Source organism: Aplidium turbinatum, chromosome 12 (assembly GCF_918807975.1).
Source record: "Aplidium turbinatum chromosome 12, kaAplTurb1.1, whole genome shotgun sequence".
NCBI classification, from domain to species: Eukaryota; Metazoa; Chordata; class Ascidiacea; order Aplousobranchia; family Polyclinidae; genus Aplidium; species Aplidium turbinatum.
Genome location: NC_137483.1, coordinates 7,059,973 through 7,087,099, shown reverse-complemented (window position 1 = coordinate 7,087,099; position 27,127 = coordinate 7,059,973). Strand labels below are relative to the sequence as shown.

Sequence of the window (27,127 nt, the reverse complement as noted above, 5' to 3'; positions counted from 1 at the left end):
TTTTTTTTTCAACTACAAACAAAAGAACTTAAAATCTTAAAAAGATCCTATCTTACCTAATTTACAATCAACTCGTTCCAGTGGAGCTCTAAGGAGCTTATTCATCCCTAAGACTATTTGTCACAAACTTGAGAAACAGACTGATTGATAAAACTCTCAATGCTTTATTTTTTTTGCGTTAATAATTGATTGATTGATTGATGTTTATTTTGTTGCGAGTATAAATAACACACATTCATAAGGCAAAGTCAAATAGAACGAAAGATCACGTACAGTAGACTGTGTGAATATTGCAACGGGGGGCAGCGAAATGACCTGGAAGGTCATCTAGTCAAGCAGCCACTCTAAACAATAAAAGAAAGGGTAATAAATTAAACATAATAGAAGCATAATTATAAGATATTTCCACGGTCATTGCGCGACCAGGCCAAAGAACGCGAACAAACTCTAATTAACACAAAGTTGATAGAAATAAAACATAAGTTTACAGTATAGCCTAGTTGCTTTAATGAACACAATGCGAGTCAGCTGAATAGTTCTACTAGAATGTTGACAAATATGCATGCATGGTACTATATTGAACATTAAGAGATCTACATGGGCGTAATGCCATCAACATCAGTAATAAGATAACAGAAGATTTTTATGATTTTTAAATGAGTTCGTGAATTTTTTCTCATTTCCAACGGGCTTGAGTTCTAAATTTCCAAACCTTTATATTTGAAGCTACGTTGAAGTTTTAAAGATGAGTATTGTCTTTGAGGAACATAAAAATTATCCATGTCAATTGCATTTCTAATATTGCGCAAATGAACATTTTTTGTCTTTTGAAATAATTAGAAAAAGCACATGATAGTGAATTGTTTTCATATTTATACATTAATTTTGCAGCTTCGGGTTTGAACAAATCTTTTGTTTTAAGAACATTTAGTTGTTTGAAATATGGAGTCACGTGATCCGACCATCTACCTCCCGCAACTATTTTTATTGCTTTGTTTTGGAATGCTTGGAGTTTGTCGACATGTGTCTTTAAAGTGGAACCCCATATTGTTATGGCGTATAGCATATGGGGATCCACAAGCGAGTGATATAACTGAAGTCTGGTTTTTGGAAGAATAAAAGATTTCATTTTAGACAAGATTCCAACGGACCGAGCAGGTTTCGATTTTAGATCAGCGATGTGGGGTTTGAACGAAAGTTGACGGTCAATAGTTACTCCAAGATATTTAGTATTGTCAACTATTTCTAATTTATCATTGTTGTAGACAACATGGATTTTATCAAAATTACTGCAGTTTTTTTAACGGAATTACTACGGAAGCATTTGTAGTTAACTTGTTGGCATTCATCCAGCTATTAAAGTCAGCTCGTTCCGGACTGAGCTTGTTTTCTGACAGAGTTAAGTTTTCGGCTTTGACAATGAGACACGTGTCATCGGCAAACAATCTTGGTATTGTTGATATGCTATTGAAAATATTTATAAAATGCAATAAATTTCAACTTCTTGAAGGTAACTAGCTAACTGATTGTAAGCAACAAGAAATACGCAACGGTTAAAAGCAATAGTGTGGAAAACAAACAGACGGACGGAAAACAAAATTACATTAGAAAAAGGCAACCACATGACTACAAAAGAATTAGCACCACAGAGTACGTGATCCATCTAACTTAGTAAATGTTTGTTTCTCGGCAGCCGATTTGTAGCAAGAATTGACAGCGATAGACACCGTGTTTTGCCCATGAGGTTGGGCTCGTCAGTATCGCACCACTAGGTGTTAAACTGTTTTATTCGCCTCAACAGCGCACGGGTACAAATAATTGACACGGCGAGAGAGCACAAACAAACATAGTCAGGTCGAAGACTTTCAGAAACCGGCCTGCCACACCCCGCGGCGGCGAAGAGCGGCGTGATTTAGGGGTGACGATGCACCCGGAGGGGTAAGTCCACCAGCTTAGGTCGCGGGGGCCAGGCTGGGGAGTCGAGGTACCTGTGGAGGGAGAGTGTGGATCGAAAACGTTACATGACCCGTCCACAAATTTAGAATGGGGAAGCGGGCCAGGGAGACAGGCTCATTCTGCATTGCCCAGAAAGATGGCCTGAGACGGGCCGGGCGACCCGTCGCGTGTGGACCCTGGAACCGGCAGTAATTGACCGCCGGACGGCGCCCACGTCTCCCTCACGCGACCTCGGTGCAGGTACTTGACTCTTATACCCGGTCTGCCAGTAGGCAGAGCGGATAAAATTGGGGTCTACCACGAGGAAGAGAGTCAACTATTTAAGGATAATTTGGCTCTCGTGGCAGACGAAATTCAATAAAAATGTGGAGCAGAGGCTCGATTAATCAATAGAAACAAAAAATATAGGTGGGAATGTAATACATACTCACTGGAGAAGAGTAAGCTTTGATTCGGCGAGCACGGATGTGCACTGGCCAGACGTTGAGGCAGGTTCACCCAGCTGGGTCGGGGAGGCTAGCGATCGAAACCAGAGGCACTGATAGGCTACATTAGCAGGAAAAAGTAGAAAATTGGGGTGGAAATTTTGAGACTGCATCGAGTTGATCAGGGGATCGTGTTGATCAATGCGTTGAAAGCAGAGCGAGGTTGATCCGAGCGGGCGAGAACAGCGTTACAAGGCGAAGGCAGCGTAAGATAATTCGAAACAATTGAGTGATTAATACATAGTGATGATGAAGTTACTTAATTGCTGTTAAACCAGTCTCGATTCACAATGTACATTAGACATTTTATTCCTTTCCTTTGTTCATTTTTGAATGCTTGGGTTTGATGAGACTGGAGCATTATAAAAAAGATGACACTGGTTTATAGACATAAGTTGATGATATAAGGTGATGAATTTTAAGACAATTGATATAAGGTTATGACGTCTAAACGGTTTGCTGTCTTGCGCGCTCGGATACTTACTGCAACGTTTCTGTTTTTGGGGAATAAGTTTCTGATCGCTGAAGTCGTCTTTTCTATGACGTAGCCCATCCACAAGTGAGCCCGGCGTTCCAAGCTTTCCAGACGCGGAAGGATCTCTCGATTGAGAGGGAAGCCACTTTTCTAGCCACCTCTGCTACCCCCCAAGGCCGTCAGAGCTCGTCGGAGCATAGCTCCCGAGGGAGCCTACGACGAACGGAAGTGACAGAACGTCCCTGCAAGAGAGCTTCTTGTCTTCCTTTATGTTGACACATAACTCGCCGTACTTGTCGTGTTTCCTGTCGGCGGCTTTTCGAAGAGAATCCGCGCCGTTGTCGAACGGAGATGTGACGTCACATACGATGACACCGTCAGGGCGTTGCAAGACGATGTCAGGACGCAGATCGGCACCGCCCGCTTCCACGTACTGTGGAACCGTACTATCTATGGAAAGCCCGGGTTGCCATTTGGCAGGCACGTGCCCCACGATCTCCCTCAATACTGAATTGTGTCGTTCCGTGACGACAGACATCACGGTAGGGCAGTGATTCAATATGTGGGGGAGAGTCTCTTCCGCTTTCCCACACGCACGACACATGGCAGGTAGGTAACGGCGGCCATGGCTTGGTTTTGATTTAAGTGGCATTAGATTCAATCTAGCTTTGTACGCAAATACTCGGTCCACGTGATCCAGGAGCTCCGGGCGCCGGGTCCATGAATTTGAAAATCCGGACAGGCAGTGGGCACTGACCGTCTTGCCTTGGTCAGGTTTGGATTCCCACTGTCTCCTCCACCACAAGTCATTGTGTTGATGGAGGGTCGGCACCACTTTTTTCCTTATAGGAGGGGTGATTGTGGAGCTCCCCGCGGCCAACTCAAGGCCGCCATCCGGGCGGGCGGACCAACGTACGTTCAGGCGACGGGTGGTCGCCGGGACACGGCCACACAGGCTCTCGCCTGTAGGGCACGGTCTAGAACGGGCGCCGTCAAGAGGGGGGTCACTATTCAGATAACTGGCCAGGTGGTCAGTCGTGGGATCTGGAATGCCGAACCTCAGACAGGCATGACGCCTAAGCTGCCCGAGAGCGACGGCAGAGACAATGCTGTCAGGTGACGTCAGCATCTTGAAAGCATGAACTACCGAAAGCGTGTCACTTTCGCGACACAAGTTTGTGATGCCCAAACCTCCCAATGCAGGCTTACAGTAAAAGAACGCGCTGCAGGCCCACCTGGGAAGACGCCACGCCACCTTCAAACACCGCAAAACCAGTCGGTCAAGCTTCAGAAGCTCATACTGTCTAAAGCGCCGCACTCGCAGATGGTATGACGCGGACGGGAGAATTATAGAAGTGAGTGCCAGAAGTTTCTGGCTTGGGGTGAGAAAAGATTGCATTAAAGAAGAAATGTGTTTCTCCAGAGTGGAAATGAAGGGTTGGGTTAGGGATGCGTCCGAGGCGTAACCGGTTCGAGCGCCGAGGTATTTATACGTCTCGCCTTTGGAGATGACTCGAATTTCCTCCCCGGCAAGGGAGAAAGGTTTCGGGTCGACCCGCAGACGGGACGCCGACACTTTCCCATAGGAAAGGGTGCCACACTTGCGTGGGTTGAACCGTAGCCCGGACCAGGAAGAGAAGGGTTCAGTAGCAGATAGGAGAGAGATCATCTGCTGGCGATCGGAAGAAACGAGACAGATGTCGTCCGCATAGGCCATACAACGTACTTTAATATCTTCTTTGGCAGGAAGGTTGTAGCCGCAATCCGTTTTGTCACGGACGCCCCTGAGGAGCACCTCGATGACCAAATTGAATAGCAGCCCAGACAACGGGCAGCCCTGACGGACTCCCCGCCCCACAGGGATACAGTCGGTTTCACCATTGCCGCAGCAGGCGCCAGGGCAGAGGACATTGTGAAGAAAGGGGACATTGTGAAGAAAGCGTATTTTCAGTAAATGTTTAGTAGAATGGACGCGCCGCCAGCAAATAATTGTTTGTTTACATTTGGGTTGTAGCGTTTGATTAATAGCGCTTCCTGAATTTTTGTGTCAAATTGGGTTTTGCCTTTGCGGAAAATTTTAAATGAGTCAGTAGAGAATTTTCGATTTGTGCAAAAAGAACACTCCATAATATGGTCTTTGATGGCACTTTTCTTTAGGTCTCTAAAGTTCAAATGCTCTTGTACTCTCGTGGTCAAATGTCTGGTGGACATACCGATGTATGTCAATGCCGAATCACACGGACATGTAAAACTGAATACGACATTTGAACAGAGAGGCGAAGGCGTCTGGGACTTTAGTTGAAAATACGAACTAATTTTGAATGTTTTATAAACAGGAAAAACGTCTACATCAAATTTACTTTTCATAAACTGTCCGATTTTACGAGCAAACGTTTTAGAATCTTTTCCCACAAACGGAATGGACAAACATTGCTTATTATTTAACTCATTTTCAGCCTTTTTTGTTGGTCGGAATTCGTGGAGATAAAGCGATTCAATATTCTCTCAAAGTATAATTTTGGATAACCATTATTATAGAACATTTGTTTTACTCTCAATGAAAGCGTATTTTCAGTTGTCTTTATATATTTTAAGTAATAATAACTTTATTATCAGGCCAAATTGCAGTTTATTGAAAACCCGAAAAAATAGGCTTTCATTTAGCTTAGAAAACCACGCTTTCAAAGGCATAGATGATAGATCAGACAATCACCCGCGCATGGCTAACCGTTACGTCATTTTCTTTTCAGACTCAACGCAACATCAATCTTGTGTGTTAAACTTCATAAGCAGTGCAGTTTTCCTTTTTTTTTTTCAATACTAAGTTACTAAAGAACCAAAATTTTTTAATCAGATATTGTTTTGCAGACCCTCCTACCAATGTTGTTATCAACATCATTGCATCTGATTATTTAGTTCTTTCGAACGGAAAATATTATGTTCGATCTGATGAGAATCTTGTCATGACCTGTTCAAGTGATGCTAATCCAGTTGTCCATCGATGTATTTGGAGGTTTCACGTTGGTAAAAGTTACCGTGACATTGCTACTGCCAATGCTACAAACGATCATTGTTCATTCAATCAAACAGTTGACCCCGCTTTCATAGCAGTGAGTTGCATTGCGACAAATAGTCTTGGTATTTTGGAAAGTACCAAAACATATTTCAAAGTCGTCTCAAAAACCAGTAAGTAACGATAAATGTTGGCACATCTTGTATTTCACATCTGTATTTCATAATTTTTAATGATATTGTTGATACTGCGTACATCTGACGGGTGGCGAAACTTTTCATACTGCATAACAGGAGAGAAATTAAGTGTGATCTGTGTCAAACTATTCTAAACGCTGCTGGGATCAAATACAAGAAACCAGAACACTTAAAAAAACCTATCAAATGCGCATCAGTTGAGGCCAAAAGTGCTTTTTTAGCTTTTGGATATTTTGCAAATCAGAAATCGTCTTAATGAAGACACTTTTGAAGTTTTTTTTTTTATTTTTGGGTTAGCATTACAATAAACAACCTGTTTTATTTCGTTGATATGCTTGCATTTTCTCTCTTTGTTGTTCCACAAAACAGAATAGTAGGGTAAAAATTTCGAGAAATTTCCATTCTGAGGTGTCTAATTTAGTCCCGAAGTCAGTGGCGTACCTATGCAAAATGGCGCCCATGGCAAAGTTTAAATGTGCGCCCTTTTTAACAATGTAAGTTAAATATTGCATACAAGTCTTTTATGAACAAATCACGAGGAAAATAAATGTGTTATTGCCGTTTTATTATGTTCAAAGGCAGTCACGTGAGATTGTTTCGTTGTGCAAGTTTTAGTCCGGTTGCCAAATCCAATTTTTTGGCTGAACCTGGAAATTTTATGCAAAGTTTTTTTTTTTATTGATTTTGGTAGCCTAGAGTCTACTTTTTCAGAATCTGCCGGGTGCACTCCGCGCATCCTTGAGCGTTTTGAAAAATTCAAGATGGCGTCCAAAATGGCTGCCGTTTCAGATAACTCCCTATAACTCAGTTAGTATTTGACCTAGGATGATAATTTTGGTGTCTAACCATATGTTTTGAGGGACAAGGAATACATTGAAGCTATTTATTTGACTGGTTGGGGATTGCATCATGTAGAAATGCAATAATGCCCCCAATAAGGCTGCCATATTACAAATTTCAAACAAAAACAAACAAATTCACTTGTATTTGGTCTAGAATGATAATTTTGGTGTCTATCCATATGTTTCGTTGACAAGGAATCCATTTCAAGGATTAAAACATTTGCATATAAATTATATCACAGCAAAATCCAAAATGGCTGCTGATATATTTGCCAAATACTTACTGTAAATTTCTTAATCTCGAACTCCCACTATGCTACGTAATCACTTTGCTTTCTGACTGATAAGCGCGAACTTTGGCAGCAGGCTTGTAAGAAATATCGTAAAATAAGTATAAGAAAAGCAAGTACCGGTAGAGAAGTAAGAAAGTGTTCTTATAACGAGGTATTACGCTTTAAGCGTTCAGCTGTGAAAGCTGCAACAATGGAACGATCCTGTCGTGGCATATCTGATGCATCAGACAGTTTGGTACAAGTAGTTGTCGATACTTTTGATGCTGAAATCTCGTCGCAAAATGGAAAACTTTCCACCCACTCGTTAGCTGTTCTGGTTACACATCCTGAATCACCATCTGATGCTGATCGATACCATAGAGAGACAATCCCACGAATTTCAAAGGAGGAGATGTCGGAGGCAATAGAATGTGATGTCACTATACAGAGATACAATGGTTCCAAGAAACCAAAAATGCCCGAGAGTGTTGCTGTTAGAACAGTTCTCTCACTCAAGTTACTTGCGCAACAGGCTACTCTAAAACAAAGAGCGGACGAAACTGACTTCGCCTTCTTTCAGGATGTTCAGAAACAGAATTGTCCCGAGTACAATGGCTACAACACAGCTCTTACACGCAATCAAGGCCAAACAAAACAACCTAAGACTAAGACGGCATACCTGCCTTTGATTGATCCTGTGCCATCCCACCCAGATACAATAATGACAACAATAGTGGAAGCTCAAAAGGTGACACATAATGCTGACCAAAAGTTTGTGTTATTTACCTGTGACTTACAACTATATAAAGTTGCATTACATGTGGAGTGGGCTTACCCAGAAAGGTTTTCAGATGTCATCCCGCGCTTGGGTGGTATGCACCTTTTGATGAGTTTCATAAACTGCATCGGGGCTCTGATCGGCTGTTGGATCTTGAGGCATGCAAACAAATGCATCCCTATTTCTTTGCCGCTGGTCATGTGCATTATGCAAGGTATAGGATGTGCTACCTAAGGGCAATGGAAGCCCTCCCAGAAGAGGTACTAGTCCGGTTCATGAAAGGGGAGCATGTGATGAGGCACCTGCGCGGACTATGGAATGGCCTATGGAGTGATATGTTTATAGAAACTACTTTCAAGAGATATGGCCATGCCCCAAATGGCATCATAGGAATAACCTTGAAGCCGGATACGCTCAAGATCTGGGCATTGAGTCTTCATACATGTAGTAGCCTACTGTGGAGGCTGCTCTGGGCGAAATGCTTGGAGATTCTGGAGACCAGGGAAGTGGGCATAAGGAAGAAAAAAAGGCACGGATAAAGAATGACAACAAGGACCGAAAAGCCATAAGGACGAAGCTTCAAAAATGTATGGATCCACTTGATCCCGAGAAACATCCAGAGGATCTAGTGAACATTGCAACTGGTCAACATGGAACCCCGGCAGTGAATGTGCAGGAGGCTGTGCGGAAAGGATTCAAACAGATGTGCGAATTTGCAGAGAATTTACCTGATGGCTTACATGAAACAATTCACAAGACCGTGATTACCATGGTGGCTACAAAGAAACATGTGAATGTGGGAGGTAGTAAAGTGTACGACATGAATGTCATCTACTCCAGGGTCATAGGCCAACAGGTTAGTGGCGTGATGTTGACATAAAAGATGTCCTATCCTACGAAGTGGCCCCAGTACCAACGTCTATGTTTGACCCCATAGAAGAAATGAAAGCTGCAACATCAAAGTCTTCCTTAAAGCGACAGCTTCAGGTTGAGGTATCTGCTCGGACAACAGCAAGTGACACTTCAGTAGTTGTGATTGATGGTTCAGCCCTACTTTGGGTGATTCCTTGGCCTGCAGAGGGCACCACTACAGACTACGCAAACAACTTGAAACACGCCATTGCCAAGAGACTAAAAGTTGGGGACGTTCACCTAGTGTTCGATCGGTACTACGATTACAGTACTAAGAGTGTCACCAGAAGTGCTAGGGCCACTGGAGTTAGCCGAGTCCACGAGCTGCAGTTGAACACCAAGTTACCACCTTAAAACACTGTATTGACGGTGACCGAAAACAAGAAGCAGTTGATAAACCTGATTGTCAAACTTCTGATTGAAGACGAGTCATTCCATGAATACACCCAAACTCACAAGTTGATAATGATTGTTGAGGATGTTGCCCCATTTGAGATCAGCCATGGTGGTGTAGTGATCAGAAGGACAGACCTTTCAAGTAGTCATGAGGAAGCGGACAATATCATTGTCCAACATGTGATGCTGTCTTCTCGAAATAATGAAGAGAGTGATATAACTGTGATATCCGATGACACTGACGTTTTCATTCTCTTGCTTCATTATTATCACGTTGGAAGCATGAAAAATCGTATCACCATGGAATCACCAATTAAGGAAAGAACAGTCATTGATATTGGAAAAACCGTAGAGAAGCATGTGTCTTTTGTGAATGAACTCCTGCCAGCCCATCCTCTTACTGGGTGTGATACGGTAGCATGCTGGTATGGGGTTGGCAAAGGTACTGCATTGAAGGTTCTGAAAGATGGTCACTCACTGTCACTTTTAGGGGTCTTTGATTCTCCCATAGAATCAGTGATTGCGCAGGCAACCACATTCATGTCAGCCTGTTACGGTCAATATACTACGAGTAAATCAATGTCCGAAGCACGCTGGAGGGTATGGGCATCCAAAACGGGTCGAGCCTCCGCAGTACCACCAAAACTTTGTTCCCTTCCTCCTACAAGTGAGGCCTTTAAAGAGAATGTAAGAAGGGCCCATCACCAAGCCATTGTGTGGCGTTCACTGGAAGACAGCAATCCGCCTGAACTTGATGCAGAAATGTACGGATGGGTGAAAGACTCGAAACTTGAAACACTACAACCGGTCCTCCTTCCCGCAAATGTTGAACTCACCCCAGAAACTGTCATGATCAGATGTGGATGCAAGAGTGACAACCCCTGCAAAACGCTTTTTTGCAGCTGCACAAGGGATGGTTTGAAATGTGCAATATTCTGTGCGTGTTATGCTGCAGGTTTCAGCCAGACTCTTACTTAACATTTTAATTCAATTGGACATCACAGATTTATGGACTAGGTGACTTAATGACGAGATGATAACCACAACTGACTGTCTTGTGACTGTGAGAGAGGCTTGTACATTACTAATGGTAACATTTGTGATAACTAATGGTTACATTTGTGAGTGATGTTATATGTTAGATGGTATTTCACAAGCAAAAGTCGCAGAAATAATGATTTTTTATAAGTATTCAGCAAATATATCAACAGCCATTTTGGATTTTCCTGCGGTGTAATTCATATGCAACTGTCTTAATTCCTTAAATGGATTCCTTGTCAACGAAACATATGGATAGACACCAAAATTATCATTCTAGACCAAATACAAGTGAATTTGTTTGTTTTTGTTTGAAATTTGTAATATGGCAGCCCTATTGGGGGCATTATTGCATTTCTGCATGATGCAATCCCCAACCAGTCAAATAAATAGTTTCAATGTATTCCTTGTCCCTCAAAACATATGGTTAGACACCAAAATTATCATCCTAGGTCAAATACTAACTGAGTTATAGGGAGTTATCTGAAACGGCAGCCATTTTGGACGCCATCTTGAATTTTTCAAAACGCTCAAGGGTGCGCGGAGTGCACCCGGCAGATTCTGAAAGAGTAGACTCTAGGCTACCAAAATCAATAAAAAAAAAAACTTTGCATAAAATTTCCAGGTTCAGTCATACTTCTGCCGGACTATTTTGTTCTCTCTGCAAAGCTCATCAATTTGATAGAATGCTGCGCTTTGTGCCTTCTTTCCAAGTTATTTCCAACATAAAAGCTAGCTAACGCGGCTTCCCTTTTCTTTTTCATCTGACGCTGTGTATACTGTAGCCTACTACCAAGTGAATTATTGGACATAAGTTTGTAGGCTAACAAAAAGCCTACAAGTTTGTTATGACATTCTAGTTATTACTGTTTGCTAATATCGTTGGTATGTCGTATGTATTGTTAATGTCAGTTGTTTGCTAGTGTCTCTTACTGGCCATGTTTTAAATACAGATTAGGCCCTACCGCTACAAACCAACTAAAGCGCGTCAATCTACTTGTTCCAAAACGAAGGGTCGAAGCCTATTGTGGTTTAACCCTGGATTGACCGTGGCCGTATAAGTACGAATATTTTTGTCGGATAGCTGTGGATAAAATCAAAACGACCCTAGTCCGGCATATTTTTGTAAAAACTAATATTAAATAATTTAATTTGTCGCCGACATTTCTTGGCATGTTGGCGGGTTTTGTGACCGTTGAGTTGTATGCTAACTAGAGATTGAAGAAACTGATAGCGAATCATTCCCAATCCCAACATTGGTGTGTTCTACTACGAATCCGTGTGATAACTTCAGGAAGTTAGGTATGCTCTGGTCAGGCCAAATTTAAGTCATAATTGAAGTCAAATTGAAGTCACAAATTTTAATTTTTACCAACCGATTTTTGCGCCCCTATTAATGTGGTGCCCATGGCTCGAGTCATGCCTGCCATACCCTGGGTACGCCACTACCCGAAGTCAAATCTCTAATTGTTGTTTGCTTGTTTGCAATTAGATAAAGTAGTTTAGTGAATACTATCTTACCGTAGTAACTTAACTAAGTAAAAATTATTAAACAAAAATGACAATTCATGAACTTCATGATGAATCTAGTTTATGCTTTTGCATTTAGGATCACTAACGCTACAAACTAGTGACAATCGAAACGTTCCGAACGATGTATTGGCAATACAACGAGATATATTTCGTGGAGATCTGTCTTGTTCAATTGAGTATGGAAGTGAGTTGGATGCGATATATCAGTGGGAACATCCGGATGGTTCAACGTTTGCGACATCTAAGGTTTCATTGAGACAACTAAGTTCAGCCGGTACTGGAAATTACACCTGCACAACAACTGATCGGTTTGGCAGCTTTTCTAGAAGAATATACATTGACGTTGTTTGTAAGTTAAATTTCATATTTTAAGCTTTTACTTGATTGCTTTCCACTTTTTGTTTATTGCTTTTTAGTGACGCGCCTGATGATTGCTAGACTATCTAGCATGAAACTTTAACTAGCCCATTATTTAGCCAGTTTAGATTTTCTATAATTGTATTAGCTCTGCTAGTTGTATTAAGCAGTTTATTTGCAATTGCTACAATTTATCCTTGAAATTATTTCATAAATATTTTCAATTTCTGTTCCATTTTTTAGTCGTATCCTGGCTTGTCTTGTAGTTAAAGATTTAAATTACCATGCAAGAAAGTCAACCTTTACGTCCATCTTCCGACGTGCCATTCATTGTCTTGCCAAAGACATAGCCATGTGCTCGCAATGTCGAACTGGCATCATTTCGAGGGTCTTTCCAAGGCTCTCACCACAGCGATTCTGCTGCCGTTCATTGCACATGACTGAATCGCTGAATGAAACAAAATGTTATTCAGGGAATGTAGCCTAAAATTCAAAGAAAATGAAGCGGTGTACGAGCAAACATCTATAGGATTGGCCCATGATACTAGAGAAGGATCCACAGAGGATACAAACTGATATGAATGTAGCCTAAGTTTGTAGTTTTACCAATGCCTGTTTTTTTTTTCTACATGTAGAATTAGGCTGGTGCGAAGCACATTTCATGACGAAGCAGTAACAAAGCTTTACTGGGCAAAACCAACTGTTAGGAGCAAACGTCATTTAACACGAATTGTAATTGTATTAAAATGTTGTAACTTAGTAGTATTAAAACATATATCTTGGGGTGGCAAGATAACATTTTTAGGATTGCTATAGACTATTATCTCAGTGTTATATTACTTGCACGTGGTATTGGCTTCATAATTCTTTTTCCTTTTGTTGCAAGTTTTTCAGTAGCCCACACCTAAAGATAATAAAATTTTGTTGAAAATACGTTTAGTTGATGTAGTTTATGCCAACAGGAATTTAAACTTGTTATTGTTTTGCAGACGCTCCCTCCAATGTTGTTAATAACATCATTGAGTCTGATGATTTAGCTCTTTTGAATGGAAGATACTATCTTCGACCTGATGAGAATCTTGTAATGAATTGCACAAGCCAAGCTCATCCAGTTGTCAATCGATGTGAATGGAGGTTCTATCACCTCAACGTTCTGCGCCATTCTAAGATTGTCAATGCTACAAACGGTCATTGCTCATTCAATCAAACGCTTGACATCATGTTCTCGTCACTGAGATGTATTGCGACAAGCAGTATTGGTTCGCAGCAGAGTAGCTCAAAAGAGGTTGTTGTAGTCCCACAAACCAGTAAGTAACAGTTTGTGAAGAAAGAAGCGTTCAATGCTTTTATGATAAGTTGTTGCATGCTTATTTAGATAAAATACTCTAGTAAACGTTATCTTTACTGGATATTTACTTCAGAAATCAAGTTACGTTTCACTTCAAGAAAATGTAGTAAGTATTCGACTATCATTAGCAAAGTTCTGCAGTGTTATCTTTTTGCTAAACATTTTGTATTAGAAGGTGGTACTCTTAACGTTGTAGCTTACGTTTACTATATTGGAAATATCATATCTTTTGAAGAGGGTTGTGAGCTTGCAGCCATCATGCGGTGCAAGTCAGTCTGAAAAAGATTCAGAGAATTTCCTATCCTCGTAAGCAAACAACTTCACGCTGCAATCAGAGGTCAAGTTTAAAGCTGTTTGAGAAGTGTCATTCTCTATGGCTCTAAAATGTGGACAACATCAGTAAACACGGTCAAGTGTCTACAAAGTAATGACAGAGCGATGATAAGATGGATCTTCCTGGTTAAGCTTGAGGACAACATCCAGTTTGAGACTCTTTAATCCAAGGTTAAAGTAAAAGACGTTGGTGAAGTCCTCCAATTGGGCATAATGAAATGACTTGGACGCGGCAGGTCAGATGCGTCAACATTGCACCACAGCGGGATCAAGGTAGACATAAACTTCCTTGAGAAGAATCCGCTGATAAAAATTACCGTGACATTGCCACGGTCAATGCTACAAACAGTCATTGTTCATTCAATCAAACTGTTGATCTTGCTTTCATAGCAATGAGTTGCATTACGACTAATAAGTCTTGGTAATTTTGAAAGTACCAAAACGTATTTCAAAGTAGTCTCAAAAACCAATCAGTAACACATCTGTATTTCATAATTTTTAATGATATTGTTCATATTGTTGTACTGCATACATCTGAAGTGTGGCGAAACCTTTTATACTGCATGACAGGAGAGAAATTAAGTGTGATCTGTGTCAAACTATTCTAAACGCTGCTGGTATCAAATACAAAAGACCAGAACACTTAGAAAAACCAGTTGCATCAGTTGAGGCCAAAATTGCTTTTTTAACTTTTAGATATTTTGCAAATCAGAAATCGTCTTAATGACGACACTTTTGAAGTTTTTTTCGTTCTTGGGTTAACCTTACAATAAACAACATGTTTTATTTCGTTCATATGCATTTTCTCTCTTTGTTGTTCCGCAAAGCAGAGTAGCAGGGTAAACTTTTCGAGAAATTTCGATTCTGAAGTGTCTAATTTAGTCCCGAAGTCAGTGGTGTCTGGTGCTACTTCTAAGCTTCAACTAATCGCCGCTAAGCGACTTTACTAAACTTCCAATTGTTGCTGACTGAACGCAAAATGAGCCAGGAAAGGCACAATGTTGCCTTTGCAACGTCGCAATTCCATTGTTTAACTATGGCTACAGTAAAAGAGAGACTCATTTTTGATCTTTCAAATTAGATTTTGAAGTGTAAGTCACAAATTTTACTTTTTACCAACCGATTTTTGCGCCCCTAATAATGTGGTGCCCATGGCTCGAGCCATGCCTGCCATACCCTAGGTAGGCCACTGCCCGAAGTTAAATCTCTAATTGTTGTTTGCTTGTTTGCAATTACAGTAGATAAAGTAGTTTAGTAAATACTATCTTAACGTAGTAACTTAACTAAGTAAAAATTATTAAACAAAAATGACAATTCATGAACTTCATGATGAATCTAGTTTATGCTTTTGCATTTAGGATCACTAACGCTACAAACTAGTGACAATCGAAACGTTCCGAACGATGTATTGGCAATACAACGAGATATATTTCATGGAGATCTGTCTTGTTCAATTGAGTATGGAAGTGAGTTGGATGCGATATATCAGTGGGAACATCCGGATGGTTCAACGTTTGCGACATCTAAGGTTTCATTGAGACAACTAAGTTCAGCCGGTACTGGAAATTACACCTGCACAACAACTGATCGGTTTGGAAGCTTTTCAAGAACAATATACATTGACGTTGTTTGTAAGTTAAACTTCATATTTTAAGCTTTTACTTGATTGCTTTCCATCAGTTGGGAGCATTTCCACTTTTTCCTGCTTAGTTTTTGTTTATTGCTTTTTAGTGACGCGCCTGATGATTGCGAGACCATCTAACATGAAACTTTAACTAGCGCATGACTTAGCCAGTTTAGATTTTCTATAATTGTATTAGCTCTGCTAGTTGTATTAAGCAGTTTATTTGCAATTGCTACAATGTATCCTTGAAATTATTTCATGGATATTTTCAATTTCTGTTTCATTTTTTAGTCGTATCCAGACTTGTCTTGTAGTTAAAGATTTTACATTACCATGCAAGAAAGTCAATCTTCGTATCCACTTTCCGACATGGCATTCATTGTCTTGCCAAAGACATAGCCATGTGCTCGCAATGTCGAACTGGCATCGTTTTGAGGGTCTTTCCAAGGCTCTCACCACAGCGATTCTGCTGCCGTCCATTGCACATGACTGAATAGCTGAATGAAACAAAATGTTATTCAGGCAATGTAGCCTAAGTTTGCAGTTTTATCAATGCCTGGTATTTTTGCTACATGTAACAGTAGGCTGGTGCGAAACACATTTCATGACGGAGCAGTAACAAAATGTTACTAGGCAAAAGCATCTGTTGGGGGCAAACGTCATTTAACATGAATTATAATTGTATTAAAATGTTATAACTAAATAGGATTAAAACATATTTTGGGGTGGCAACATAAAAGTTTTAGGAAGCAATTGCCCTTCCCCACCAATGTAGCTACGTGGATGTGACAGAGATAATTTCTAAGTTTTAATTGAAACATTGCTGCATGAAGAAGTATTCAAGCTTCTAAGAACAGTGCATTCACCCTTACACTTTGGTATAACATAATCACACCTTAGGCCTACATGTAATATCGCTCGGCAAACGAGACTGTGGCGAGATGGGTGTTTTCGGAAATGACCAACAATAGAAAATAAGATGTAAAGTGCAAAAAATATAGTTCACTCATATGGCATTCTGTTCGGCATTTTATCCGCCCAACTATTGGTATTCTCGCCCATCTGGCTTATGCACCCGGCAAACGTAGTGTTCTTTTTCTGATTGATCTTGGGTTCTTGAACATAATAACGTTACAGGACATAGATGCAGATTAATTTTGTTCTTGAAAGTGTAGACCCGTTGACGGCGTTGAGAATTGCAATGTCAGACTATTGACTGGGCAGCATTTCAGAATGAACGCGGTTTAGGCCAATATCGGTTCACTTGTCATTAAAATTGAGGAGAAAATTATAACTACCGGTATGCTATTGACTATTATCTCAGTATTATATTACTTGCAAGCGATATTGACTTGATGATTCGTTTTCCTTTTGTTGCAAGTTTTTCAGTAGCCCACACCTAAAGATAATAAAATTTTGTTGAAAATATGTTTAGCTGATGTAGTTTATGCCAACAGGATTTTAATCTTATTATTGTTTTGCAGACGCTCCCTCCAATGTTGTGATTAACATCATTGAGTCTGATGATTTAGCTCTTTTGAATGGAAGATACTATCTTCGATCTGACGAGAATCTTGCAATGAATTGCACAAGCCAAGCTCATCCAGTTGTCAATCGATGTGAATGGAGGTTCTATCACCTTAACGTTCTGCGCCATTCTAACATTGTCTATGCTACTAACGGTCATTGCTCATTCAATCAAACTCTTGACATCATGTTCTCGTCACTGAGATGTATTGCGACAAGCAGTATTGGTTCGCGGCAGAGTATCTCAAAAGAGGTTGTTGTAGTCCCACAAACCAGTAAGTAACAGTTTGTGAAGAAGGGAGCGTTTAATGCTTTAATGATAAGTTGTTGCACGCTTATTTAGATAAAATACTCTACTGTAGTAGACTAAACATTATCTTTGCTGGATTTTTACCTCAGAGATCAAGTTACGTTTCACTTCAAGAGAATGCAGCAAGTATTCGACTATCATCGGCAAAGTTCTGCAGTGTTATCTTTTTGCTAAACATTTTGTATTAGAAGGTGGCACTCTTAACGTAGTAGCTTACTTTTACTACATTGGAGATATCATATCTTTTGATATCTTTTGCGGTGCAAGTCAGCCTGAAAAAAATTCAGAAAATTCCCTATCCTCGTAAGCAAGCAACTTGTCGCTACAATCAGAGGTCAAGTTTAAAGCTGTTTGAGAAGTGTCATTCTCTATGGCTCTAAAATGTGGACAACATCAGTAAACATCGTCAAGTGTCTACAACGTCATGACAGAGCGATGATAAGATGGATCTTCCTGGTCAAGCTTGAGGACAACATCCAGTTTGAGACTCTTTAATCCAAGGTTAAAATAAGAGACGTTGGTGAAGTCCTCCAATTGGGCAGACTGAAATGACTTGGACACGTTAAGCGCAGCACCAGCTGGATCTCGCAGGTCAGATGTGTCAACATTGCATTGCGTCAACAGCGCGTCAAGGTAGACATAAACTTCCTTGAGAAGAAATAAGAAATACGTTGACGTTGTAGCATCTGCCAACCAAAAGGATCGCGACGTGTGGAGAAGAAGACTTCGCTTTCAACAGACAGACACGGACACCCTCAACATGAGGATTAATTCATGTCCTGTGCAATCACGGTTGGTGGACGATGAAGATCTTGTTATATCTTGTTTCAATTCCTTCATGAATTAGGTCTTGCCAACTGACGATACTTCACATTAAAGCTGGTTATCACTTTCTACATCTTGTGTTAGCCTGGCCTTTGTTTACCAGAAGAACTTAATATTTTTTTAATTAAATTCCCAGCGAACGGTATTATTCTATATTTAAATGTCCATTTTTTTCAGTTGCCCAAATAGCCTTAATTTGTTTCAAACTGCACACTTGATGTATGACGTATGTTGTTTGACTATGCTGATTGTCTCGTTACTTTTAGGATCAGTAAAGTTCAAAGTTTCTGGCAGTGCAAGACTGAGAAACGATGTGCTGACCACAGAACAAGATAAACATCTAGACCTATCTTGCTCAGTGGAATATGGGAATGAGTTGGATGCGACATACCAGTGGGAACACCCAGATGGTTTTTCTTCTACAACTTCTACGCTTACCCATAATCAATTAAGTTCCTCTGGTGCTGGAAATTACACTTGCACAACGATTGATGGATTTGGAAGCTTTACGAAAATGCTATATATAAACATTGTTTGTAAGTTTTTGAATTGCATTGGAGTTATTTTTATAAGGGATTTCAGTTTGTGACCAATGAGTCAAACAGAATGTGCCTGAAAGGGTGTATATATCTGTTTACAAGTAACTAACATTTGGTCCTATTGTCATTTGCTGAAGACATACATGGAAAAGTAGGTTATTCTAAAGGAGAATATTTATTTGTAAAAAAGTGTTTGGTAACGTAAAAACTACATTTTGGCATGAAAAATAACAGCTCTCTTTCTGACAAATTTCTTCTGGATAACTTCTCATGTCCTTAGCTAACTTCGCTTATCATTGCTCCATGGTTATAAGCTCGTTGCTACAATTTCGAGCAATCCGTGAAGTGATGGAGAAAACAATCAATCGATGAAACAAAAACAAAACTACAGAAATGCCAGTTGAAATTTGTTACCTTTTTCAAATTAATCAACCCATGCGGAACTACTATTACATTTTACTATGTAGATTAGGTTTCCCAAGGCTTTTATTGTGCTATAAAAACCGCAGCAATGCAATTATTCTACGCGGTCGCCGAAAAAACTACACCCGGTGCTGTGATTCTGAGTGTTCAAACTGATTGAGCTCTTATTTTCATGCCTTGTCAAGCGATGCCTCCAGTTTAACCACAACATTGCTTTCTTGTCTGAAGTTAATGGATGGCGATGGAAAGACGATGTCTGCGTTATCGACTTTACGCGCTCTGGCAGCCGCATGGCATGGAGTTCAAAAGGCGGCCTTGGAAATTAGATCTCTCGTCTGTACTTTTCATCATTCTCTGTAAAAAAAAATGCGGCAGCGTGTACCCCCACCTGGTCATCTTTGCGAGCAGACCACCATTGCATTTACAGCAGCTCAATCACTGAAACAATGGCGTCAAACGTTCTGCTCAACCATGAACAAATGAGTGCTGGCATTATTCGCGATCTATGACTACGCCAAAGAAGAATAAATTGCAGATCATATCATCAACTGTATAATGTATTACGCTCGAAGTAGAGTGCATTGTTTGCGCAAACTAGATAATCCTTACACGTTTCCCCTTTTCTGGATTTTCTTCAAATCATCTAAGCCAGTAGCTCCCAACTGATGGGCCATGGCCCAGTGGTGGGCTATGATGCTGTTTCCAGTTGGCCACCGAGCTAAACATACATCAGAATAATTGATTCATAATAGTCATCATAAATTCAGTAACTGAATTATGGATTAGAATGTCCTCATCGTATTCACGTAAAAGCAGAAACCACATGGATGTGTGAGCAGGCTCTGTGATAACGGCCTCCCGTGCCCCACCGCTGTTCAGGAGCCCACACATTTTAGTCTGTTTATGTTTTTTGGCTATTTAAAAAAAGAATAAATCTACTACAGAAGCGAGATAAAATCAATAGCTTAATACATAATACACAAAACAATGCTTTTTGATCGCTATTCCATACCAACAAGTGGGTAGAAATAACTGTTAAAATTGGGAGTTTGTCATTGCTTTGCAGATCCACCCAACAATGTTGTTATCAGCATCATTGAGTCTGATCATTTGGCTCTTTTGAATGGAAGATATTATCTTAAACCTAGTGAAAATCTTATCATGAATTGTTCAAGTGAAGCTAATCCAATTGTCCATCGATGTGTGTGGAGGTTCTACGATGGCAGCAGTCAAGTTTATTCATTGACTGTCGATGCAATAAACGGTCATTGTTCATTTAATCAAACGATTGTCACATTCACGTCAGTAAGTTGCTTGGCGACAAATAGTCTTGGATCAGCGGAGAGTAGCTCAGAAGGGTATATTGTAGTCCCACAAAACAGTAAGCAACATGCTTGTATATTTACTTTTTCATGACATTGTTGTGTGCTTACTTAGAAAAATTTTCTAGTCAATGTTTTCTTAATTGTTCATTTACTTTTGAAATCATTTTGTATTTCAATCAAACCATAAAATCAAAAAAGAGTTGTTATATGTTATATGCAGTGGCGTAGCTAGGGAATGTTCCGCCCGGGGCGGATTCAGATTTTGCCGCCCCTTCAAGAAAAAGCATGTGAAAATGAATTTTTTTTAATTGACTTAAAGTGGAATTATTGTATGTTTTGAACCAGTAGCGTAGTCAGTAATTTTGAAAGGGGGGGGGGGGGGGGGGGGTTTAAGGGCCGGCGGGCTAAGCCCGACAGCGTCCTCGCCAAAGACGACACCCAGCGGTGGGGGGTCTGGGGGGCCTCCACCAGAAAATTTTGAAAAATTACTTTGGATTTGGTGCATTCTGAGAGCATTTTCAACAAAAGTGTAGGTATAAATCCCATAGTATAAATATTCCTGTAAAATGGTGCTGTCCGGTGGCATAGCAAAAGGATAAGATCATGTTTTCTTGGGAATTTTTCGGTAACTTAATAAAGCTAAGTCTCTATGTTTTCTTGTTGCTAACTCCTGGCTGAGATATTTGAATGTTTGGTATTGGCAAAACTCGGTCTTTTAATGGAGTTTCGTTTAAAATTAGGCAAACTTTGTTTTAGAGACATAGAGACTGAAAGCATCATTCTCAATATCGTGGCGTCACATGCGTGCCAAAGGGGGGGTTTTAACCCCCAAACCCCTCCTCCCCCTTTGCTACGCCACTGTTTTGAACGTTGCCATTCTGTTTGCTTTTATTTTCCATTATCAACAAAAAAAAAAACGTCCTGTCTGAAAGTGCCGCCCCCCAGACGTGCCGCCCGGGGCGGTCCGCCCACCCCGCCCCCCCCCCCCCTAGCTACGCCACTGGTTATATGTTAGTGAGTATAAAGCCTTGTGTTGATAGCCAGGAAGTACCCTCCCTTTTTCACAGTTGTCAACATGTTGATGAATACAAATTACTTTAATTTTTATCGAAGTTATTTAAAGATTACATGGAAAAAGAAGGCTATATTGTATATTGTATTGTTACCTTTAGGATCGGTCAAGTTAAGCATTTCCAGCAATGCAAAACTTCGAGACGACGTATTAACCGTTGAACGAGATGAAGATCTAGATCTGTCTTGTTCTGTTGAATATGGAAGTGATTTGGTTGCGACATATCTGTGGAAAGGTCCAAATGGTTTTTCTTCTACAACTTCTACACTCAGCTTGACACAAATAAGTTCATCGGATACTGGAAATTACACTTGTACTACAACTGATCGATTTGGAAGCTTTACTACAAGGATGCATATAGACGTTGTTTGTAAGTTCATGGATTGTATTAAAACGTTAACTCAAAAGTTTATAGGATGGTTTTAATTTGCTATCACTAATTGAAACAAAATGTTTCTGAAGCAATAAAAGTTTGTAAATTTATCAAAACCTAGAGCTGTTGTCTTTTGTCAAATATGGTACAAACAACATGAAGTTGTTGCTAAATGCATTTCATGATGAACATTATTTTGAAATTACATTTGAAGGTTTGAATTTCAGATCTACTTAAAATACAAAAGAAAATTTGCAAAAAAATCTTACAGTTTATCAAATCTTCATCAAACGATTCGTTAAGTAGGTTATGAGACAAGACGAGGGCCGCAGATATTGCTTCTGTGGGCCGCACTTTGGGCACTCCTGGTCTACACTTTAGCAACTTTAATCTTTACGCAGAACAGTGTTATTAGTCGGCTGTGTAGCAGAGTGGTGAGAGCCCTGGTACCAAAGGTGTACAGGAGCAGAAGTTTTGAAATATTTAGGCGGAGTCTCAGTTTTTTGTCGGAGTGGAGCCGGAGTCTGAAATTTTTAGCAAAAATAGGAGCCGGATTAAAGCCGAAGTCCAATATCTTTCCAGTTAATACTTTGATTGTACCAATATTTAGGCTGTACTTTTTGCAGCTGTTTAATTTTTGCTCACTTCCATGGTTTTGTTTTTTAAACACTAATTTTTTCATTTAAAAATATGTTTTTCTTTTCATGACAAGGGATAGAGAAGATAGATAAGTGTTATTATGTAATGGTCTATAAAAAAAATCTGGATTGTGGTTTATGTTTTACGTTTGGAGTCGGGTTGGAGTTTGGAGTCAACATTTTCAAAATATTTGGAGCAGGACTGGACTCGGAGTCGGAGCCTTCGGAGTCGAAGTGGAGCAAGAGCCTAAAAAACCTGACTCCTAACACCTCTGCCTGGTACACCACTAAAAAGGGCACCAGTTCGACACCGTAATAGAGCATATGGCTCTGTCTTTTGAAGAACAGTTATAAAAGATATGCCTGAAGATCGAAGGTGGATACGAAGATTGGTTTCTTTGCCTTCCTGTCCACTTAATCTAAATCTTCAACCACCAGCCTATAAGCCTGGGTTACGACAAACAATATACGTATATTCAAGTCACAATGTTTGGACGACTCCCTTTTGTTGCCTTCTTTTTAATGTATTGAAATAAATACACTTCAAGCGAAATAACAAAACTGTGAACTTTCTAACCTTGATTGTGTTACAGACCCTCCTACAAATGTTGTTATCAACATCATTGAATCTGAGCATTTAGTTCGTTTGAATGGTAAATATTATCTTCGATTTGGTGAGAGTCTTGTCATGACTTGTTCAAGTAAAGCAAGTCCAGTTGTCAATCGATGTAGAATAGATGGGTGATATATGATGGCATCAGTGATCGCCATTCTAGGACTGTCGATGCTACAAACGGTCATTGTTCGTTCAATCAAACGGTTGACGTCACGTTTACAGCAGTGAGTTGCATTGCGACAAATAGTCTTGCTTCGGTGGAAAGTAGCAAAACAGCTTTCACTGTGGTCTCAACAACCAGTGAGTAGTTCACTTTTATAACTAAATACCGTAAGCGGTTTAGTGAACATGTCAAGCTTGTAAACTTGGTTCATTTTCTTACAATTCCAATCAAGGAAATCAAGAATATATAGGGAAGCACAACTGACGTCATGTTGGTTCTCAGAGTAGGGTGTGTCGTACAAAAGTGTTGCCATGTTTTGTGCACATTTTCAGACAAAAGCTAAATTTAATTATTTTTGAAATTGTGTGTTTGCAAATTTTGGAATTGATTTATCAAATAAGCTTTAATTTACTTTTGAACAAATCAAAAACAGCATTAAGGCTAAAACAAAAACTGGTAACACTATTATTTAACACACCCTACTCTGAGAACGTAGTTTAGCATCCCGTACTTCTAGAAATCCCTGATTCCAACGCACACAGTATTTTCAAATTTGTAATTTCATTTTCAATTTATTACATTTTCACATTATTCATGATGAACCATTTCAAATTTTAAGTTTGGCTTCGGAGATTTTTATTTTAAAAGTTCATTAAAAAGTATGATATTTTTGGCTTAGCTATCGTTTTCACTTGCTGAAGAACAGTTGTATTTGGAAGCTTTACCAAACAGATGTATATAAACGACATAGACGTTGTAGTTAACTTTTGTTTGTCCTGAAATTCCTTTTTGATATTTTATAGACGTTTTTGATTTGTTCTTCGATTGAAACAAAATATTAAAAACTGGTTCCATTGAACTGTGTATGGGCTGCATCAGTCAAAAACATTGTTCAGTTCATAAATTCTGTAGTTACCTTTGCAAATTCATTCATCAAAATAATTTTTCTACCACATCTGCAGGCTAATGCACCTGCATTATAGAACATATCAAAAGAAAACGTTGTCTAATTGCTATTCATTCTATAGATGAACCTTATCAAGATATGAGTACCGAAACTGATTCTTCGTGTCAATGGAAGCCACCTGGTCCTGGAATTTGCGCTTTGAAGATTTTCTCCAATCCATTAGCTACTTTTGTATCTTTGACAAAAAACGGTAATTTTCATTTTGCAAGGAAGTTTTGATTCAACTTAAGTAGACCTAATATAGGAGTAACATCTAATTGTTCACTGTTAGCTTTACCTTTCATGTTGCTCAACAACAAACAATGGAAACCATCTGACCGGGAATGCTTCATAAAATCGAATTAACTTTAGTATGTAGCTTTCCTTAATACAGTGTTTCCCAACCGGGGCGGAATTCCCCACTAGGGGGAAATTTTGCAATTTTCAGGGGGGAATTTGGTTTTAGGATTGTAAAGCTTTTTAAGCCTAGTAAGTTGGCCTAGACCAGAGCTTTAAAGCGTTCAGGAGGAGCCTTTAACTCCCGATTATTTAAGCAACTGTGCAGAGACATGGATGCAAACCATCACGTAGGCCTACTTCTTTTTCATGCAAATACTCGATGGCTTTCAAGAGGAAACGTAACCAAGCGAGTGTTTGAGCTCATAGACGAGCTTAAATTATTTTTTGACCTTTGAATAAAATTGGAATTTGTTTCATTGCTGAATGATGACAGGTGGATTAGATTCCTTGCTTATTTGGTTGATATATTTGGTCCATATTCGATCGCCATCTCCGTTTGAAGCAGATAGCACATCAACATGAGTTATCTGTATCCATGAGCCATTGACACATTGAAACCATGTGAATTTACAAACTGTACTGCTTCCTTCTGGCTCAAGGCAGATTGGAAAAAAGTGATTGATTTATGTCATTAGGAGATTATCTTAAAGTACTAGAAGGCTCTGCTGTCCTAATCGCGGAGGGATTATGTTTAGTCTGTCCTCTACCTTTCGACCAGCCTAGTTTGGGTGGCCCTTCCATGAGCAGATGCCAGTATCGCTCAGCATTTAAAGATGCTTTGGAAGCTTTCACTAGCAAGCTTGACGATTGAAAGAGAAAAGTTAAAATGAACAATTGAACATGTCACCATATTTAAGCAATTATCATCGGTGCTGGTTGATGACGGCAAAGAACAAATTCTTCCAGAGTTGGAAAAAGAATTGATTTTGCAACATCTCACAGCATTAGAACTGGAATTCATTCGATATTTTCTTGAAATTTATGACTATGAGCTTGATTTAAAAAGAAATTCATTCACATTGTTGATGGAAAAACTTCCCGATAAATTGCAAAATGAAAACTTAGAACTCAAAACGGATTCTTGCACAAGAGACTTATTCAGAGCAAAAATCTATCACTTGATTTTTGCCATTACGTGTAATTTCTATCCCAAAGTAGCAGAGAAAGCTATTCGAAGTATCCTTCCGTTTGCTTCCACTTATCTATGAAAATCAGGTTTTTCAACTCGTTAAAAAAAATCACATTGTAGGGATGGTGGGGGACTTGGTAGTTTTAGCTTTTCTTTTCTAGTGTTTCGTTTTTCATGGGCTTTTTGTATCCTTTTTTTTTTTTTTCAAAAATTTTTGTTCCATCCATAGTTCTTTTTCTCCATAGTGATCTGTCACTAGCAAGTTGTTGTTCCCATTAATCCAGATCAATGTTTGCATAGTTGAGAGAGACTTTTAGCTGGTCTTTGTATATTATTTTTTTTTTTTTTTTCTTTCAATAAAATACTTTTCAGCAACGCTCTTCATTAATTAAATTATTTTAGTATGCAAAGGAATATTACAGGCTAAAAAGCTTATTACTAGTGAAAGTTTAGTTTATCTTACAAAACTTAGATTAAAATATTAATGTAAAAAAGTTTTTAACAAACTAAATTTAAAGGGGGGGATTTAGATTTGAATATTGACTAAAAGGGTCCACCGGATAAAAAAGGTTGGGAACCACTGCCTTAATAGCACTTTTTGTGCAAGGGTGGCATTGACTACATTATGAAATACTATTGCTTTCTTGTTTATATTTAGTAGTCTTATTGATGATTGGCTTCCTTGCCTTCCCGTCCACTTAATCTAAATCTTCAACCACCAGGTGTAAGCCTGGATACGACAAAAAAAAGTCTTATTGATTAGTTTTTGATCAAAAATGGGAAGAACTAACTGGAAAAGGTGATCTGGTACTATGACACTCCCTCAAATGGGCGATCTACCTAATACAGAAAGCAGCAATCACTAAGAAAATAAATCAATAGCTTTTTTTCCCCTAAAGTCTGAACCTTAATTCATTTGTCCAGGCAAACACTCACAAAAGTATTTCAACAAAATTTAAAATTTAATTTATGTCGTGGAACCGGTTTTCGTTCATTAGAACTCTTCAGCACAACTGGATCGAAACAAAATTACTTGAAACAAAAATTAGCCTACAAAATAAATAGATGTCACTGTCAGCATAACTGTACCAAAACGAACGAAAATTTACATACGGTATTAATTAGATAAAATGTTCAAGTCTTCCATGTTCTTATCTTTTTTTCTTTTCCTTTTCTTCATTGTTTAAGCAAAAACGCAACTTTCGAATACTATAGTTTGACCTAGCTTGATTAAGTAAAGGCAAACAGTTGAAAATTCAAATAAATTTTACTAATCAGTAGGATAACAGAAATGCTTTGTCGGTGAAAGCTAGAACAAACGCTTCTATTACATCATCATGCAAAACTTGCATACGCAAAATGTTAAGCACTCAATGCGGCAG

At 39.4% G+C, this 27,127-nt stretch overlaps 1 long non-coding RNA gene across 4 annotated transcripts; it reads right to left on the bottom strand.

The window, feature by feature from the left end:
• Positions 1-26,985, bottom strand: LOC145781110 (uncharacterized). 4 transcript variants are annotated; one of them, XR_014290700.1, is made up of 8 exons: positions 26,859-26,985; positions 21,675-21,805; positions 19,793-19,901; positions 16,895-16,958; positions 15,892-16,056; positions 13,095-13,158; positions 12,538-12,702; positions 12,051-12,187 (listed from the first exon to the last, which is right to left on the bottom strand). It is a non-coding gene; the product is annotated as an uncharacterized LOC145781110 (long non-coding RNA). The 4 variants fall into 4 exon arrangements; XR_014290701.1 differs by lacking the exon at positions 26,859-26,985 and adding an exon at positions 22,223-22,250 and having other exon boundaries at positions 21,675-21,770; XR_014290699.1 differs by lacking the exons at positions 12,051-12,187; positions 19,793-19,901; positions 21,675-21,805; positions 26,859-26,985 and adding exons at positions 1-344; positions 17,481-17,635.
• Positions 26,986-27,127: the final 142 nt, after the last annotated feature.